Here is an 18591-nt window from a genome sequence, read left to right on the forward strand (position 1 = left end):
GAGCATTAGAAAAGAGTGATCTGTTCTGGAACATACACGAACTGGTCATATGGCTGATATATGCAAGAAGCATAGGATGACACCAAACAGATGCCACGCAAAACACTTCCTTTTTTGCTCTACTTCCCAAAGGAGAAAACAATTGACACACAAGATATGCCATTACATATTGTCACTGTCTGCTTTGCATTTAGCTGGAACATTTAATAATATGGTTTGCTTGAAATGGAATGCTATAAACCAGTCTTGAGTGCAGAGGTCTCCCCAACAAATTTTCCTTGGTTTCTCTTTGCTTTCTACTTTCTTATAGCAGGTTAGTCATTTTGGACAAAGTTTTTACTGCTGTCAACTCAGATACCAGCTTATACTGCATGAGCTTCATGGTTACTCTCTCTCAGCAGCCTTTTGCAGTGGTCCATAATCACTCATCTCACACAATGGAAGCATAACATGAGACACAAATCCACTTGTGTATCTAAGTAATAAGCAAGACATATATATTATAGCTTATGCTTGTCTCACTGTATCCTGATACTATTATTGTTATTATTAACCCCTTCATCATGTAACAGTAATATGTGATACATCAAAGTCATCTGTTATCACTCTGTAATTGTTACTCCCTAAAGTGCTGCCTTTTACCTGTGATAAAAGTCCTGCATTAAATTTTCTTCTGGTAAGATCCTTTAAGCCATTAGTTTGACTAAAGAGTGCTACAAATGACCAATGACGAGATCTTTCTGTTTTAAACCCAGTCATTAATCCCTATTTGTAAGTAGGTAGTTTTTCTATTTTAATTGTAGTTCTGTTTAAAGTGTTACAAATACACAGGGTGAGAACTGACTGGGTATTTTTTCCTGTGCATTAAAACATTTCTGAATGCACAATGAGATTATCTGTTAGATTTCTACATTTATATATTTCAGTTAAAAGGATGGATTGGTTTTGGATAAAGACACTAGTGAGAGAAAGCACTACCTACATTATCTTAGTCATATAATATATTGTGTCTATGAGGTGTTTTGGGCTTATTTTCCCAACTAAAAATTGAGACAGAAATAGAACTTTTTCCCCAGCTTTTGTCTGATTTTTCTATTTAGACTAGGAGGTCTTTGTGAGTAGGATCTTATTATTACATCTAAATATCTTAGGCCTCTTTTCCTTACTGGACCCCTACAGATCTTTTTAATACAAAATATATGGCATAAATAATACAAAACTAGAGAGAAATGCATCATCACTTAAAATGCAGCACATGACAGTGACATTGATGCAGCTTTATCATTATCAGGGTAGTGTCTGTAGAAATAAGTTATTAAAGCCAATTAATAGAAATGGTAATCTGGGATGCTTTTCATGCCATTAAAGCAAAGTCAGCATAACTAAAGAATACATTTTAATAATTTTACAAATAATACATATTGAAAGTCATTGGAAATAGGATTAAGACATGGCTACAGAACATCAAAACAGCCATTTATGTGTCAGTTTCAAACTTCTTGCCTTTGTTTTCAAGGTCCTGCATAGCTTATTCAGCTTATTAAGAAGAAGGTTGAATGGTGACCTGATGACTTTGTTGAAGCACATTAATAATGATACCTATTTTGGGGATGTTCTGCTTGACAAATGCCTAACAAAGCCATTTATAACAGTGGAAGCTGGAAAATTAACTTTTGAGGTATTTTACCACAGTAAAATGGAGTTTTGGGGAGTAAGAGAATTATAATACTTAATATTTAACCAGATAACTCAAGACAGAAGCCTCAGCATCCTCTTGTTTTGTATAAAAAATAAATAAAATCAAAGACAAATGTTGCACACAACCTTCAAAGAAAGGTTGAATAGACAATGCAAGGAACCACAGACTGGTCATCCTCATCCCATTCCCTGGGAAAACCATGGAGGTGGTTCCTCCTGTAACACATTTCAGTGTATACAAAGAAAGAGGCTATCAGGTCAGCACAGTTTTGCCCACCATAACTCATAGTTGACCCGATTGCCTTCTATGATAAAAATGATAGGATCTCTGGATGAGCAGAGTGCTGGCTGTCACTTACCTTGTCTTCAGCAAGTTTTTTGGCCCTGTCCCCTTTCTTGGAGGCTTTCAGGTCTCTTACTGAACAACTTGGTTTCAAGCCAGGGTTGACCAGTCTTTGAGGAGGAGATTAGGCTAGAGACCTCCTGTGCTCCCATAGAGCCTGAGTTATCCTATGATCCTCAGTAAGTTCTTGTTCCACAAGAGGACTGAGATCTAACATGGGCTGTTATTCTCCAATGCCTGTAAAGACAGTCACTGCAGTCCTAATTTAAAGGAGTTCAATGTAGTGCCTAAGTTAGGTGGGATGTACACAGGAAAATCGAGGCAGTCCCTAAGAATGTATTAAATTGTGTTACGTTTTTGTTCAGCTACTAGTAAGTTTTCTACAGTTTGAGAGGTGAGAGTCAGGCTAGACTGTAGCAAGTACTCACTCTGGACTTGGTGATTATAACTCCTATTTTACATGTCTCCCTACAGACCAGGATTTCCAGGTTTCTTTTAAAACACTGATGCTACTCACAGATCTGTTCTAGTTCATATCTCACAGGGTGGAGAATGAGCACAAGGGAAGACCTAACAATAGGCCAGTGAAAAACAAAACCCATTTCCCAGATTTATTTCCATACTACAGGTGCAATGCTACATACTAAACAATTGTAAGCACAGATAAAATATAACTGATTATAACTGGGATTATATTTTCCAGTATCTTGTTGCTTTCGTGTTGAAAGAAGTTAGAGAGAGAACACCAGGAAAAAAACACCAAAATCTTATCATCAAAATATCTTGTGGGTTCATCATTTCAATTCAGTTTTATACTTTCATAACACAGGACAATCATAGCAGATTAGGATTTGTCATCACAAGCTCTGTATGAGCTGCACAACAATTACCTTGTTATACAAACATCACAAGGTTTGTTAGTGCCTTAGGCAAGAATCCCTCGCGCTGTGTCATTGTGCCTTATCATAAATTATACTCATTAACAGTGTATAAATAATGGTGGTTTGCAGTGGTGACAAAAGACCCAGATGATATTATGCGTTATTTAGAACCTATCTGTTTACCTTATCTCCTGCTGGACATCCAAAGGCCTAATAAATCATACTAAATGGGTTATTTTTCAGTTTGTAGCTGTTCCTAACTGATGTTCAGCTTACAAATCCTTCCCCAATGTATTAGAAGCATGTTATGGAAAGTCCTGGTCATGCAACTAAAAGGGAAGCAACAGGAAAGGCAGCAGTAGTTAGGACTAGGACTCAGGAGTGTTGAGCACTTTCTCATAGTCTCTATCTTATTAATCTTTGTGTTCCCACCGGTCCTCCCCTCTGGAGAAAGGATTAGTTAATGAGATATTGGGACCTTAAAATTATTAGTCCTAATTAGAACTCCCCAGCTCCCCCCAAAACACACTAAGAAATAACCAGGATTCCCTGATAAGAGCTCACTTCTTCCAAAGGTTTATGTCTTTGCAATTCAGATACAACTGCAGAATAGATTAGACAAAAAATGCATAGTTTTTCTAGAGCATGGTATATGTACTGAGTTCTGAATGCAGAACTGAAGCTTGATTTGAAATGTTCTTTGTATTGTCTTCCCAGTATAATGCTAAATTCCCATCTCAAATTAGATATTACACAGCAGACAGTAGAGCTCACTTAGCTGATTCATAGAATGAGTTTAGAGAATGGATCCATAGAATGGACTACATTCTTGCTTAAATAGCCTAGAATCACTAAATGCTTAGAGTTGGAAGGGACCTTAAAACACATCTAGTTTCAATCCCCTGCCACGGGCAGGGACACCTTCCACTAGACCAGGTTGTTCCAAGCCCTGTCCAACCTGACATGTCCAGAAATATTACTTACAATTACATTGCAAGTTATTTACAGAAAAGAACATTCATAAAAAACACATGGCACCCAACTTTTTTCAAACTAGAATGGATTCTGGACAAACCTCAGTCATCCAGACTGACAACCAGGTAAATTATCTGATTTCACGATGTTTGTAGTCTCAAAAAAAAACCCATCAGAAAGGATCTTTTCAGATTAGCTAGAAAGGCAGAAAATATGCCTTAGAGAGATCTAACCCAAAAATGACTGTGAAGTTTTAGTAAACCATAACATTATACAAATGGTATTTTCATCTACACATCAACTATCCTTGCTTCTTTAAAATTACTGGAAATAAATACACCAGAAGAGGTTGGTATTTTCCCTTTTCCAAAGTATATTATTTGAAAGTATATTCTACTGTAAATACTATTTCATACACATTGATCAATAGACTTGTTTTTCTGCTGCTTTTCATTGGTAAGACTCAACATGCATTAGCTGCACCTAGCACTTTTGATGTCAAATACTGCTAACAACAATTCTTCTTTCCACTACTTTTTGTGAATGTGACAAAGAAGCAGGAGGTTATAAAATCTATTTCCATTGCTAACATAGATCCACAAAATCACACACAGCACTGAACTTGTCTCTTCTGAGTTGCTACTGATTGATTACATTATTTTCCTTCTTGAATGTACTGTATAGGGTAGGTAATGACTATAGAGTCATCCTGAGTATCAGAAAGATGTGCAACATTGATTTGATCCTTCTTTAATGTTGCTTTTTAATAGGTTAAACTCGTTTCATCATCATTTCTAATCTAGTTGGGATCATCCATGAATCCTGTTCACAGATGCTTGCAGATGTATCAGAAAATCACCTCATTCCACTTATAAATGAAAATCTCTGCATATATGGTTTGAGAAATAGATCTTTTCTTTGGGAAACACATTCCAAAGCTGGCTGTGTGTGATAACCATTGTGCCATCTACGTTATAGAGAATGGGAGCAGAATTCACTCTATCTATAAAGAAGTGGGAGTCAGGTTCCACAGAGATGCTCAGCAAGAGACAATGCTGACAGGTTGAAACAAGAGAAATTTCAACTGGCTTTAAAGAAAAAATGGCTCACCACAAGAGAGATGATAATACTGGACAAATCCCTTCAGATACACAAAGCACCCCTAGACAAAGCACTGAACAACCAAATCTGTCTTTGAAGTTAGTCCTTAGCTGAGTACTGCTTTGGAACAGATGATTTCCAGAAGTCCCTGCTCACCTCAACTCTTATAATAGAATGCCCGAGTTTGTGGTTACTCACCTGTCCTAAAATCTCATTATTTTGAGCTATTAGCAAGAAAATGGTTCAAAGCTTTTACTGAAGAAACAAAACCCTAACAAATGATTGGCAAATGTTAGCAATAGATGGAGATGTAGAACATACTTCACCAGATAAAAGTAAGTTAGAAACAAATTGAAAACTGAACTTGATGGTCCAAGGTTAATACAAGAATACTAGAACCCATCATGATCACTAAAGTTATTCCCTTTGTATCTGAGAAAACATTACAGAAGTCCATACAAGTATTAATCCTTCCAGTAAAAGTAGTTTCAAATCTTAGTATTTTTTTGTTAGAAAGATTATTAGAAATATATTCTAATATTATATTTTCTATGCAAATATATACTAATATTTTAAGCCAAAATGTTATGAGTGTTGTATCAAAATCTTCACTCTTTTGAGCTTATAAAGGCTGAATTTCTACCATATTATATTAAAAAATGCTTTGGAGAAGTTAAGCCATCTAAAGAAAATGCAATCATTAATCCTTTACACAAAACAAATACAGTTCTTAAAAGACAATTCATTTTGAGAGAAAGTACAAATTTCTATTCCAACATCAACTTACAAATGCCTTAAAAATGTATACAAGAGCTGGTAATGTTCAAGCATAAATGAAGAGAAAGTGGGAGTGTTATGAATATAGTGACATGATTAAAAACAGCAAAACACTGTGTCATGTTTATGAACCTAACTGTTAGAAGGAAGGCTTCAGAATTGCCCTGTTTATCTGAGGAGTCAGTGGGAAGGGTGAAGCAAATCCACAGAGCAATTGTTGTGTCTCACCAGGCGGGTATGGGGAGAGGTCATCTTTTACAATAGTCTGCATGGTTCACAGGAGAAACCACATGCTCTCCAGAGGTTAAAAAATGGAACAACAACTATTGTAAACTTCCCTAAAACTGTGTCATGAGGAACAAAAGTTTTGGCAAGTTCTTATTCTTATATAAAATGCAAAGTAAGAGAAGAAAAGGAGAAGGTAAAGAAAAAAAGAGGGAAGAAACCAGAGAAATAGGATCACCACCTCGTTCATCCAGTGATGTCTTCTCTCTTTCAGTTGTAGCCCTTGGAGTTCTTGTGGTCCTCGTGGTCCAGGTGGTCCATGAGCCCACTGCAGTCTGGGATGGAGGGATGCACGCCACGTGGTCGAACAGCTGCTGCCCTTTTATAGGGCCAGGCTCTCTTGGACCCCTCCTATGGTACAGACTCATCTGCAGGGGACCTGCTGAGCCCCAGACCCCTGCACTGGTGGAGCAGGATCCCTGCCCTGCCCCTCTGCCATTTGCCCAAGCAATAATGAGCTCGCAGTGCCTTCTTTTGAGTTGTTTTGAGACGAACACGGGAGAGGTCTCTTGACCATCACAGCAATTCACGCCAGAGATGGTTCTCTAGACCCAGAAGCTAAGAATCATTACTCCTCATTTCTATGAGTTATTTCCTATGTTAGTTGAAATGAATCCAGGCTTAACTTACCGTGAGGAATAGCTTTTTTTCTACTTCAAGAACTGAAATGAGCAGAACAAGCATAAAGCAACTCTAGAAATACTAATGGGATAAAAGCTGAAATGGTTACCTAGTTATACAAAAATTATTGGCAAGAGCCCTGCGACATTATTCAGTAAAATTATAACATTAAAAGTGAGTACAACCATAACAGAAATGTGTGACATAGCAAAGGCTAGAATCTGAAGCTAACCCTTTATTTAAGACTATACCTATGAGTGCACCTCCATCAGCAAATGGAAGGCATCAAGGGCCATTTTCCACTACAGACAGCAAGACCCACAGCACACTTCATGCATTTCTTTAGTGAAATAGGATGATTTCTACCATGCTGCCAGCTGAGAGCATCCTGTGCTTTGTGATATTCTTCAGGTCATGGTGGACATTTGTTGGGAGCAAACAACACACAACAAAGTATATGACACAGCCCAGGCCCTTTCTAGCTTAATAATACAGATGGCTCATAAAACTTAGTTTGACAGGAAGTGCTTGTACAGAGATTGTTGAATTGGGATGATGCACTGCCACAGGTTTCTCTACATTACACTGGGTGAAGTCAAGGCTGGGGGAGAAGATCTGTGGTATTAGCTTTATTAGCTTTGGACACCTTGCTAATCAGGTCCTAGATTTTGGTAAGCCAGATAGGAAGATTAAGGCTCAGTGTCCTCACATGAACAGCACTCTTTCAAAGGAACTTTTCTTGTCTGGTTTGGCAACGTTTTCTGTTCCTTCCTAAAGTCTTTTGTAAGCTCTGTTCTAGGGGAATAGCTTCCTCATATAAAGGCACTGTAGCTGCACTGGGGACCAGTACCTGTCTATAAACTGGAGGTGAGCACAGTGTAGGCTAGAAAGAGGCAGAGACCAAGCCAATAACAGTATATTATTCACTGCTTGATTTGATTTCTGGTCAGTGGTATGATTTCCCCAGAATGAACTGTGACATTTCCTACAGCTGCCTCCTCAGCATATAAAACAGGGTTCTGCTAAACCTGGGACTGCCGCAAGGGAAAATGTTTGCCAGCTCTAGCTCTGTACACAATGTAAGAAAGAAAAGAATCAAATTCAGCTACGTGATACAGTTCAATCATAATGATTCCCTTTCAGGATAACAGAAAGAACAATGCATTTAGAAATGCTTGGTGAAGCCCCACTCTTGTTATCATTCAATAGTTTGATATAAACATAATCTGTTCTCAATATGAGTTTAAAATTGCAATCTTATTTTGTACAGATGCTGAACTTAATAGAAAAACAAGGTTAAAACCAGCATCATCCTGATGCTGTTTCTATGTGTGCTTTAATAGTGCCACCTGTGTTACCTTCCTTTTCAGTTTATTTTTTTCACGTGCATATAATTTTATTCCTTTGATTTGGTTGACTGCCTTCATCAATCATTTCACTAGGAGAAGAGTTCTAAAAAGATGAATAAAACAATAGGGATTTTGAATAAAATTGCTCCCTAATTGAAGCAATTTCATAGAAGTAGTTCTATTGGGTGTTTGTATAGCATATTGCACCTGATTTGTTTTTCTGGCATTCATTTAAAATAGGGTACATCTCTCACAGCAAAGTCATATAATGCTATCTTATGCAAATATTTTGTCACAAATCCATAGGCAAGCTAATTTGATGGTCCTTATATGGCATATAAGCAATTTTGAATTAACATCTTGCAATGACAGATACCTCGAGTTACAGGTGCAAGAGCAGCTTAAAAGAGCTGTTTTTGTACCCTGGCATGGTAACATGCAGTATTGTATATTAAACTGCAGAAACAAGTTGCTGAATACCTGTTCAGCTTCTCATTTATTATTAATTATTTCATTTGATAGACTTTTTAGAAGTTGTTTACATTGAATAATAAGATAATGATTTAATGGTCTATGTTTTACTTTCCATTACATCAGCATACAACAAAACACAGTAAAAACGATATAATGATAAATGGCTAAATCCCTCAGTGCTAACTCTGGGAGAAAAATTTCTGTTGGAGATAACAGGGGTAGTTTCAGTATAGTAATTAAATACATTAACACTCCCCAAATTGTGTGTCAACTTTAAAGCAGAAAGACCCAGCTGCAACTGAAGTGGACAAAGAGTTTTCCTTGAAATTGGATGGAAGAAAACCTGGTCCTGAAACGCACCCTGACACCTCGCCAGCATCTCTAAAAAACACCAGATTTGGAATTCTGCATGGGTACCATAGTGCTGACACCACATAAATATCTGCCAGTACAGAGTATGAGTTTTGGGAATGACGGATGAACTGCACCGCTGAGAGAAGTTATGCAGCCTCATTTCCAACATGTTCAATTGACCTAAACCCGAGGTATGTTGCAAAGGAAGAAGGTAAAAGCTAAACTGTTTTCCTCTACTGTAGACACCCATTTTCAAGGGTGAAGATTCTCTTGAAACCATGATTGAATGTTATGCTGGTATTACAATGAATTGAATCAATGCTTGGATTAAATTGAATGTTATTATGGTATTAAAAGAACAATCCAAGAAAAACATTGACACATAATAAATTGAAAATATTAAACAATAATAACTTAAAACAAAAGGACTTACCAATCTCTCAGTAGTATTTTAATGTCAGTTTTCTTAACAGCAATGGGAGCCTGGGGAAAGAGGAAGCAAAGAGATTTCTCTCAGTGGCTTTATACAGCAAGGTAGGAGTCAGAGGAGGGTGGCAGTGAATCAGATGCCTCAGGTCAGTGGAGTCGCCTCCAGCACATCAGTGCAGCTTCCTGAGCCCTCTGGTATGATACAGATTTACACCATAAGGGCATCTGAGAGCAAGTATTACTGCACATATTCATGGTTTTGCAGTCTTTGGTCGATGGGAAAATGAACATGAGCCAGCTTCAGTGTGCACTTGCAGCCCAGAAAGCCAACCGTATCCTGGGCTGCATCAAAAGGAGTGTGACCAGCAGGTCAAAGGAGGTGATCCTGCCCCTCTACTCTGCTCTCGTGAGACCTCACTTGGAGTATTGTGTGCAGTTCTGGTGTCGTCAACATGAAAAGGACATGGAACTGTTGGAAAAAGTCCAGAGGAGGCCACGAGGATGATTAGGGGACTGGAGCACCTCCCATATGAAGACAGGCTGAGAAAGTTGGGGCTGTTCAGACTGGAGAAGAGAAGCTGTGTGGAGACCTCATAGCAGCCTTCCAGTATCTGAAGGGGGCCTATAGGGGTGCTGGGGATGGACTCTTCATTAGGGACTGTAGTGATAGGATAAGGGGTAATGGGTTAAAACTTAAACAGGGGAAGTTTAGATTGGATATAAGGAAGAAATTCTTTACTGTCAGGGTGGTGAGGCACTGGAATGGGTTGCCCAGGCAGTGTTCAAGACCAGGTTGGACGGGGCCTTGGGTGATATGGTTTAGTGTGAGGTGTCCCTGCCCATGGAAGGGGGTTGGAACTTGATGATCTTAAGGTCCTTTCCAACCATAACTATTCTATGATTCTATGTTCTATATGTTTTTCTGCAGATATCTTTATGACATATAAGCTATACATTTTATAAACTATTATAAAATGTCACTAAACTACACAAAATTAGACTTCTTAAATTTATGTGAGATAGACATTTTCTGTTAGAAAAATTAAAGTCAATTGACTAATTGCCTATAATCATAGGAGATGTGGGGCAAGGCACAGAATCACAGAATCATAGAATAGCTTGGATTGGAAGGAACCCTAAGGATCCTCTAGTTCCAACCCTCCTCCCATGGGGGCAGATCACGAATCTTGATTCAAGTTCTATTTGTTAGCTTCCATTTATCAAACAAATTCAATAAAAATATATTAAACACAGTAAGACTTTTATGGGCTTGTTGTCATAGTTTAACCCAGCAGGCAGCTAAACACCACTCAGCTGCTCACTCCCCCACCTCAGTGGGACACAGGAGAGAATCAGGAAACAAAGCAAAACCTACGGGTTGAGCTAAATAGGACATAAATGAAAGGGATAATGACTACAACATAATCAACACCATCATCACCAACAACAGCAATAGAATAATAATAGAATAGTGATGATTATTATGATGATAGAATTAGAATATACAGCACAAGTGATGTACAATGCAGTTGGTCACCACACACTGGCCAATGCCCAACCAGTTCCCAAGCAGGAGCCCTGGCCAGGTTTCCCCCTAGTTAATATGCTGAGCTTAACATCGTATGATATGGAATATCCCTTTGGCTAGTTATAGTAACAGAGTGAGACATTCCTGGCCCATAGGACATATGCAGTTCTACTGGGTCTAATCTCTTATTCCCATCTCTTTAGGCTCATTCAACTCTCCACAAAGCTGATGACAGACTGGTAATTCTTTTTATTGGAAAATTAATTATAATAATAATAAAAATAATATTCCAAAAAGCTGGTTAACATTAGTTTATTAGTAGTGCACAGATACCCCAGAGAGAATCAAGCTCTTTCTTTGTTTTCTATAAAGATCTTCTATTCAAAAACTGATCAGCTTAACCAAAATTGATGTGACAGATAAGAAATCACAGCTAAATTCAACATGGCTTTAGGCTGCAGTGAAATATTTAAATTAACTGAAACAAAATTAATGAGACCAGTGAAGATTCTAAATGTTATTAGACTAAAATGACAATTATTTGTAAATGCAATGGTACAAAGGCTGTTACATGAGAAGATGATATTTTCTATGTATGAGGAGGCTAAGTAATATAAAATGATTATGACACTTTAAATAGTGACACCAGTAAAAAATGACATCTCACACAATGTAATCTCAGCTCTGTCTTCCTTTAATACCACTCACTGCATTGGGCCTGTACTCTGTGTAGAGAGGCTTAATATTTTATCTGAAGAAATCCCCCTCAGTCTCCTTCACAAGCAGATAATGACAGGAAGTATTCCTAACAGCATTAGTCATTCACAAACACTGGTAAGTACTATGGGATTTTATCCCAACATCATTTTATGCTGCTGTGATTCAGAACTTTAATGAATTAGATTGCATTTTTAGTAGGAGGCTCTATGGGAGAAGAATGTCAAATAAATACCTACTTAAACTGTATTTTTTGAGCTTTTTACAAATTCTTCCCTTCAAACAAGCTGATCAGTTCTTAAAACCAGACAGATAAACATAACCAATTCATGTAAATAACATTTTTTTTCTGGCTATTAACCTAAGTGCTAAACTTTGATTCATTATTACTAGTGATGGCTTTTTCTAATCAGGACCAGAGACACCAAATTTAAAGATAACATCAGTCAGGTTTTTATGCAACTATTTGGTTTGTATCTACCATCCATTACATTTTAATTTCAAAACCTACTCTGAAGTTGTATTTCCTTACTAGATGGTTGTGGTTCTGTGGTGTTATCAATCTGAATTTCTCTGCAACTCAAACCAAGCAGTTCTTTCCATTTTTACCCCCACTACGTAGTTATTTTCAAAGAAAACTACTGCTTATTTTCAGCATGGCTAGCCACACACTGAAACTGATGGAGCAGGAGTAGCATCAAACAGAGGGAAGAACCATCTAATAAAATAGAACAGCTTTGAACAGAGGCATGAAGGGCAGAAGGAGAGAACTTACACAAAAATTAAGGAAAGTAAATAACATTGAGGGACAGCTGGTTTATTGATGGACAGTGGGATATTTCCCAAAAGGAAGCTGACCAGACACATGGAGTTCCCAAAAGGAAGCTGACCAGACACATGGAGTTCTCAAAAGCAGAGCAGAAAATAGCCACATAAAGTTTTATTGAACAGTCTTGTTCATCAAGAATTGGCCTAAGTTTCCAAAGAGTGTTTTCTGTCTCTGTTTTGATCTATTATGAATATAATTAATAATAAAAAAGTAGACTGGAAGAATTAGCTCCTGCTGTCATAGAATTATAGAATAGTTTGGGTTGGAAAGGACTTGAAGATCATCCAGTTCCAACCCCTGTCATTTGCACGGCCACCTCACACGAGACCATTTCACACCATGTCACCATGCCTGTCCAACCTGGCCTTGAGCACTGCCAGGGATGAAGCATTCATGTCAAATTATGAAGAGTCTGTGTTTTGCTGAGTACTCAGTAAAGCCATGGAAAGGGTGGTTCTGAAGTACCTCTTGGTTATTACTGTTATTATATGTAACTCAGAGGAAACAAATGTGTAGTCCCACCATTTTGTCTTTTCTTTCAGCTTTTGGATTGTGTCTCACATTTAGCTGTTAGTAGGAATTGTCAACCTGTTTATTCATGCAGACATATTTTCCCAATATACCATAAGCATTACGGGGATGTTCAAGTCAAAGTTATCACTCTTTTGCCTTCTTCTGCAAATGCTGACGTTTCACCACTAGTGATGAAAAACATATTCTTCCTGTAAATTTACAATTACTAAAATAGTCTCTGTTCAAGCCAAGTAAGATCTAGGACTGAGTTATATATTGATGATACACAAGGTTCATAGGTAAAATAGCCACATCAAAAATGTGTTATAAAGTCTAAATAGAGGAAGTTGCATTTGGCCCATTTCAATGATGAGGAAACAAGCCAGTTGGGTGGAGTGAGCACGCTCAAGGTTAATATATCACAAAGAAGGATATTCGACTCTCTCTGTGAAAGTGAATCCAGTGAAAAGGCAGAAGTACAACTCCAGCCCCAAATAGTGTGTCAGAGTTATGCAGCAATACTAGTTCTGCTTCAAATGGTCTACTGTTTTATCAACAGCACTATACCTGAAGTTTATTAACCACACATAAGAAGTATTTAAATAGAGAAACTGGGAATTTTACAGCTAAAATATGCTATGTTTCAGGTTGCTGATACAACCTTGAATCAGTCTCCATGTGCATGTGTATTATGAAGGTCCTAAATCACACTATATGAGCTTCTTTCAGTTCGCAGAACGAACAAGGGTAAGAAAGTACAGTTACTTTTGTGCAGGCTCAATTATTGATGTTTTCAGACCACTCATCCAGCCTGCTGTGCAGACAGAATAGTACATTATCTCTTTATCTGGTTATTCTGAATTTCTGAAGACATTTTGGTGATGGTAGGAAAGCTCCAAGCAGTCATTCACTTCTTAAACTATGTAATCCAGAGGTCATCTATTTGCACTTGGAAGCCCAAAGGACTGGGATTCATTTCACATGCCCTTAGCCACATAAAACTTAGGCTTTAAGTCTAAACCAGCTTCTAATGTCTCTCTGTAAGCAATGGAGATAGACTGAAACTTCCAGATTCAATCCTAAAATAGACAACTAAGATAAATGAAGGACTTCCTGAACAACCCTGTCTCACCATGATTGGCTTAAGCAAGACTGTTAAACTTTCTATCGTTAATAAAGCAAGATTGATTCTACTTCAAAATACACAGATCTCACTTTCCTTCCATGTTCTACCATGTATTCGTAAGGGAGCATTAAGTGTCCCAATGAAAATGAATTGTAGGCTTTTTCATAAAGAGAGAGCAATAGATGTGCTCGTAAAACCATGCTGGAAAAGTGATGAAGTCCCGGTCCATTTGTCAGCAGGGGGCATGGCTATTCCACTATATAACAGTTATTTGGTGTTCGAATTAAAACTGAATAATCATCTCTAGTGAAAAGAGTATGTAATTATTACTAATCAGACAGTCAATGATCCTGGTGTAAGCCTATTGTAAGCTCTCAGTGCTAAAGAAGCACACAGATGTAAAACTAAAATGCAAATGTATCAACGCATAACAAGTAAAAGGAGGGTTTCTGCATATCATTTCTAATATACATAAGTAATTAACAGCCCATTACTAGCTAATTAGAAATAATGATAAACTGTTTAACAAATCCTCAGATTTCAAAGGGGGGAAAAAAGGTGTGTAGCCATGAATTTTGCTAAAAGCTCAGTCGGTTTCCAGATACAGGTCAAATTGCCTGCAGATTAAATTGGGTTGCTCATGCATGACTTCAGTTCCTTGCCACTAAGCTGCTGTGCCATCACATAGCAGCCCTCAGGGGAGGCGAATATAGCCATAGGGACAGGCTTCAAACATTTTTGTCACATCCAAGAAGGTAACATATGCTTTCAGGATGACTGTGTTCACAAAACTGCACCTGAGTAAGGGAAAAACTATTTCTTAGATGCCTGAGATCCACATAATAAGCCAATAAACCCATTGATACCTGTAATAACCCAAGTGGCATTCAAGAAACATAAAATCCCCATTTAACAGCAAAAGTTTTATGGTGTGGGGATGCCTCTGACCAAAACCAGAAATTACATCAAATGAATGAAGCAGCATAGACAGTGGTTGTTTCAGTGTTATGTATCTTATCACAAGTTTTGATGTGATTCATTTAATCAACAGCAGGCTTTGTTCTTCAAATCAAAATATTGACCTAGAAACATCCCTGTTAGAAAGGTGTAAAAAAAGAAATTATGAAGTATGCTCTTTGCATTTACTAGTACAGGAGTAGCCTATTTTAAATTGATGACCTTCAAAGCCTACAGCAAGAATGAGGAAATGCAGAGTGAAAATCAGCTGCCCACAGCAGGTATGAAAACATGTCTAATTTGATGCAAGAAATTACTGCTGCTTAGCACATACAAGCTCATAAGGAATAGCTTATGTAAACAACAGAGAGAAGGAAGAAAGCAAAGCATGTTGAGGCCTACTATTAAGGAACAGCAGCTTATCAAGGCACAACACAAGTCTAAAACCACAGAAATTAACATTTTCTTTAGTTACGTAATATCTGATCAAATCTCCTTTATAGCTTTGCTTATGTATAGGTGTGCAAATATTTGTAGGCTCGTACCTCCAAGCAGATATTCCCTTCCCCTTATCCTTTGAAATGAGTGGGAAGACATTGGTCCTCTGCCAGCAGGGCTGATAATGGAATGGCAGCAGATCCCAGTTGACATGAAGCAGATGTAAAAGCCACTTCTGCAAAGTACTATGACGTATAAAGCATGATTTATCTCACTTTGTTTTTGATGTCCAGAGAAAAGGCACCTCCATTTGAGTGAATCTCCTGATTCTCCACTCTTCACACTGGAGAGAAACAGGCACTTTCAGAGCTCAACTACCTTGACTACCTTAAACAGGTGTTTCTCACCTTGGGCTCATGCAAATCTGTTCCCACTTTTATATTTAATTTTTCTGTTTCCCACCTTAAAAGAGCAGCTGTGTCTCCTGCAAAGCAACAGACAGAAATAGATGTGGACTGCCAAAAAGCTTATGGCTGTTTTACATTTATTTATTTCCTCCTACCACCACAAATAAAACACCCTAGTTTTGTTATCCTCAATTCGATAATCAATGCTGATCCAACAGCAGGCACTTTTATAGTTTTTGTGACAGCCTATTCAGCAAAAGTAACTCTCTTTCTCAAAAACATTTTTAAAGGACTTGAAATGGAGCTTCACATTGGATTTTCACCCTTTTACTTTTCATTAGACTTTTAGTTCTTTCATGCACTAAATCTGGTTCTGTGCCTTGAAGCAGCAATGTTATCTTGCCAATGGAAGTGTTGTTTACAATTTTCCTTCCTCTTTTGCAAGCATTCAAGGAAAAGATACAAATACCTTATAAAGAAAATGCTTCCTTGGGAGTAAAGCCTGTACCCATGTAGTGGGTTTTATTCCAAATGAGATTAATTCTCCAACCTAGGGATTTCTGGAAGTTGCTTCTTATGACTGTATAAACTTTTACACAGATGTGTTTGATGCTTTGACTGCTTTGGAGTTTTATGTGTTTGGTTGCAGTTTTTTGGCAGATATTTTGGGATATATGTCTAATTGATATTTTGTGTTGTTTCACATAAGCTTGCCTGTGCTCCTTTAATATGTTCTTGTTTCCAGGGCTGTGTAGCTTACTGCAGGACCCTGAGGATTGCAAGTTCACCTCACTCTGTAAGCCCTCGTGTGTTTCTGGAGTATTTTACTGTAAGAAATAGAAAGTAATTGGTCCCTTTTGGTATTTTTCCCACACCATGAAATATACATATCCATCTTTTTTTTTATCTATAGGAGGATTATTTCTTGTTATTGGCCTAGTTATCCTCCTCTTCATTATCATCAAGGTAGCTGGAGGTTTTTGCTGAAATGCCTGTGCATAACCAGTTTACTGCCAGAAGATAAGAGAAAAATTCTCACCCTGAATACTTTTCAGTCCTCTAAGAAAGAGCAGGGGAGGAAATGGTTGAAACAGGAGGACTGGGGCATGTTTCAACTGCAGATCCAGTGTAGCATAGGAAGATGTGAGCTTGCTTTAAACAGGCTGCCTCAGATACTACAGCAGTTTGGCCACAAGCATGTGGAGAAGACCAGGAGCTAATTTTCTCTATTGAGAAGTAAAGCACATTAGCCCACATGTTGCTCACTGCTTCCATGGCTCAACTGTTTGCAATATGATGAGCAGCACCGCAGCGCTGGCCGAGCTTACTGCCAATAGAAAATCACATATATCCGAGCACAGATAGGAAGAAGACCTACTGCTGAATCCTGTTTTCTTGCTGGGAAATGTTCAGAAGGAGAAGTCAGGCTGCAGGGATCTGAAGAACAAATGCAGTCAGTGTGTTAAAGAAATGCCTTTGCCCTTAGTGCTCTCTAGGGCCTGATCCTGCAGCAAGCTCCATGTGGTGGTTCTCCCCATTACAGAACGTAAGTCAAGATAGCAAGTGCTTTCAGCAGGCAAAACACAGGTGTACCGTGAGCTTATGCTAAAAGTACCCATCTGCCAAACAGCTGTGTGAAGCTGAAAAACCAGGGAGAAATCCAGGCAGATTTTGCCAATCTTTAGTGCTACAGTTTTAAGTCTTTAGGCAGCTCCATAACTACAGTCAACTGTTGATTTCTCTCTAGCTGTTGTAATTGATAAGCTCCCCCGTTACCTGTTGGTCTTTAGTTATTACTTCTTGATTAAAAAAATAAGGACAAAAAAAGGTATTTTCTATTTCAAGGATAAAGTTTTGCATACCTGAGTTATGAAGTATGTTCAACATCACTGATTTGCTGCTCTCTCTCAGAAAATAACCCCTGCCTTAGTAATGCATAGGTGTAATAATGCAGCTCTTTCACACTTTGTCTTTCAAGGGAATATTTAAACAATAAATGACTGTCCTAAAGGATTCATAAATTTTAAGGCTGCAAGGGACCATTAAACTGTGACATCTAAATGCCACAATTTCATCCAGTAAATTTGTATGTAGCACCATTAATTATATTTAATTAAGTTATTATACCAGAAAGGCACCCATTTTTGATTCAAAAACAGTGAGATGCAAAGAATTCAATACTTAATGCTATTTTTAGAGCCCTATGGCAGTGACTTCCAAATTAATACAAATAAATATAAATTTTACCTTGTGCAACATCATCTTCTATGCATTTTTTACCATTACAGATCTTGAGTACATTGCATTACCAATCAAACAAAAGTTTAGTGAAGACTATAAGTAACTTTGCTGTCCCCAGTTTCACAAACACAGTAAAAATGGGATTATATATGTTGGTTATTTTCCTTTTTAATACTTAAAGTTATTACTGGTTGTTGTGTTGTTGTTTTTTTTTTTTTTTTTCAGGGGGGTTGTTTAAAATTTCTACTTTATAATTCAACTCTTCAGAAAACGAAGCCTGCTAATACCAGACTGGGTGAGGGCAATCTGAGGCACAGCTACAGGTTGGGCAGAGAATAGATTCAGAGCAGCCTTGCAGAGAAGCACTTGGGGGTGTTGGTTGATGAGAAAATGAACATGAGCCAGCAGTGTGCACTTGCAGCCCAGAAAGCCAACCATATCCTGGGCTGCATCAAAAGGAACGTGACCAGCAGGTCAAAGGAGGTGATCCTGCCCCTCTACTCTGCTCTCGTGACACCTCACCTGGAGTGTTGTGTGCAGTTCTGGTG

At 38.0% G+C, this 18591-nt stretch overlaps 1 long non-coding RNA gene across 2 annotated transcripts in view; it reads right to left on the bottom strand.

The window, feature by feature from the left end:
* Positions 1-18591, bottom strand: part of LOC133207104 (uncharacterized) — a 658625-nt gene that overhangs the window by 439225 nt on the left and 200809 nt on the right. For both annotated transcript variants that reach the window (XR_009723950.1, XR_009723951.1), the window contains exon 2: positions 9292-9341. This is a non-coding gene — a long non-coding RNA (uncharacterized LOC133207104). The remainder of the gene's footprint in view (positions 1-9291; positions 9342-18591) is intronic.

Source organism: Neopsephotus bourkii, unplaced genomic scaffold (genome assembly GCF_033783945.1).
Source record: "Neopsephotus bourkii isolate Nb327-2 ecotype Australia unplaced genomic scaffold, CSIRO-AGI_Nbou_v1 NB_1825, whole genome shotgun sequence".
NCBI lineage: Eukaryota > Metazoa > Chordata > Aves > Psittaciformes > Psittacidae > Neopsephotus > Neopsephotus bourkii.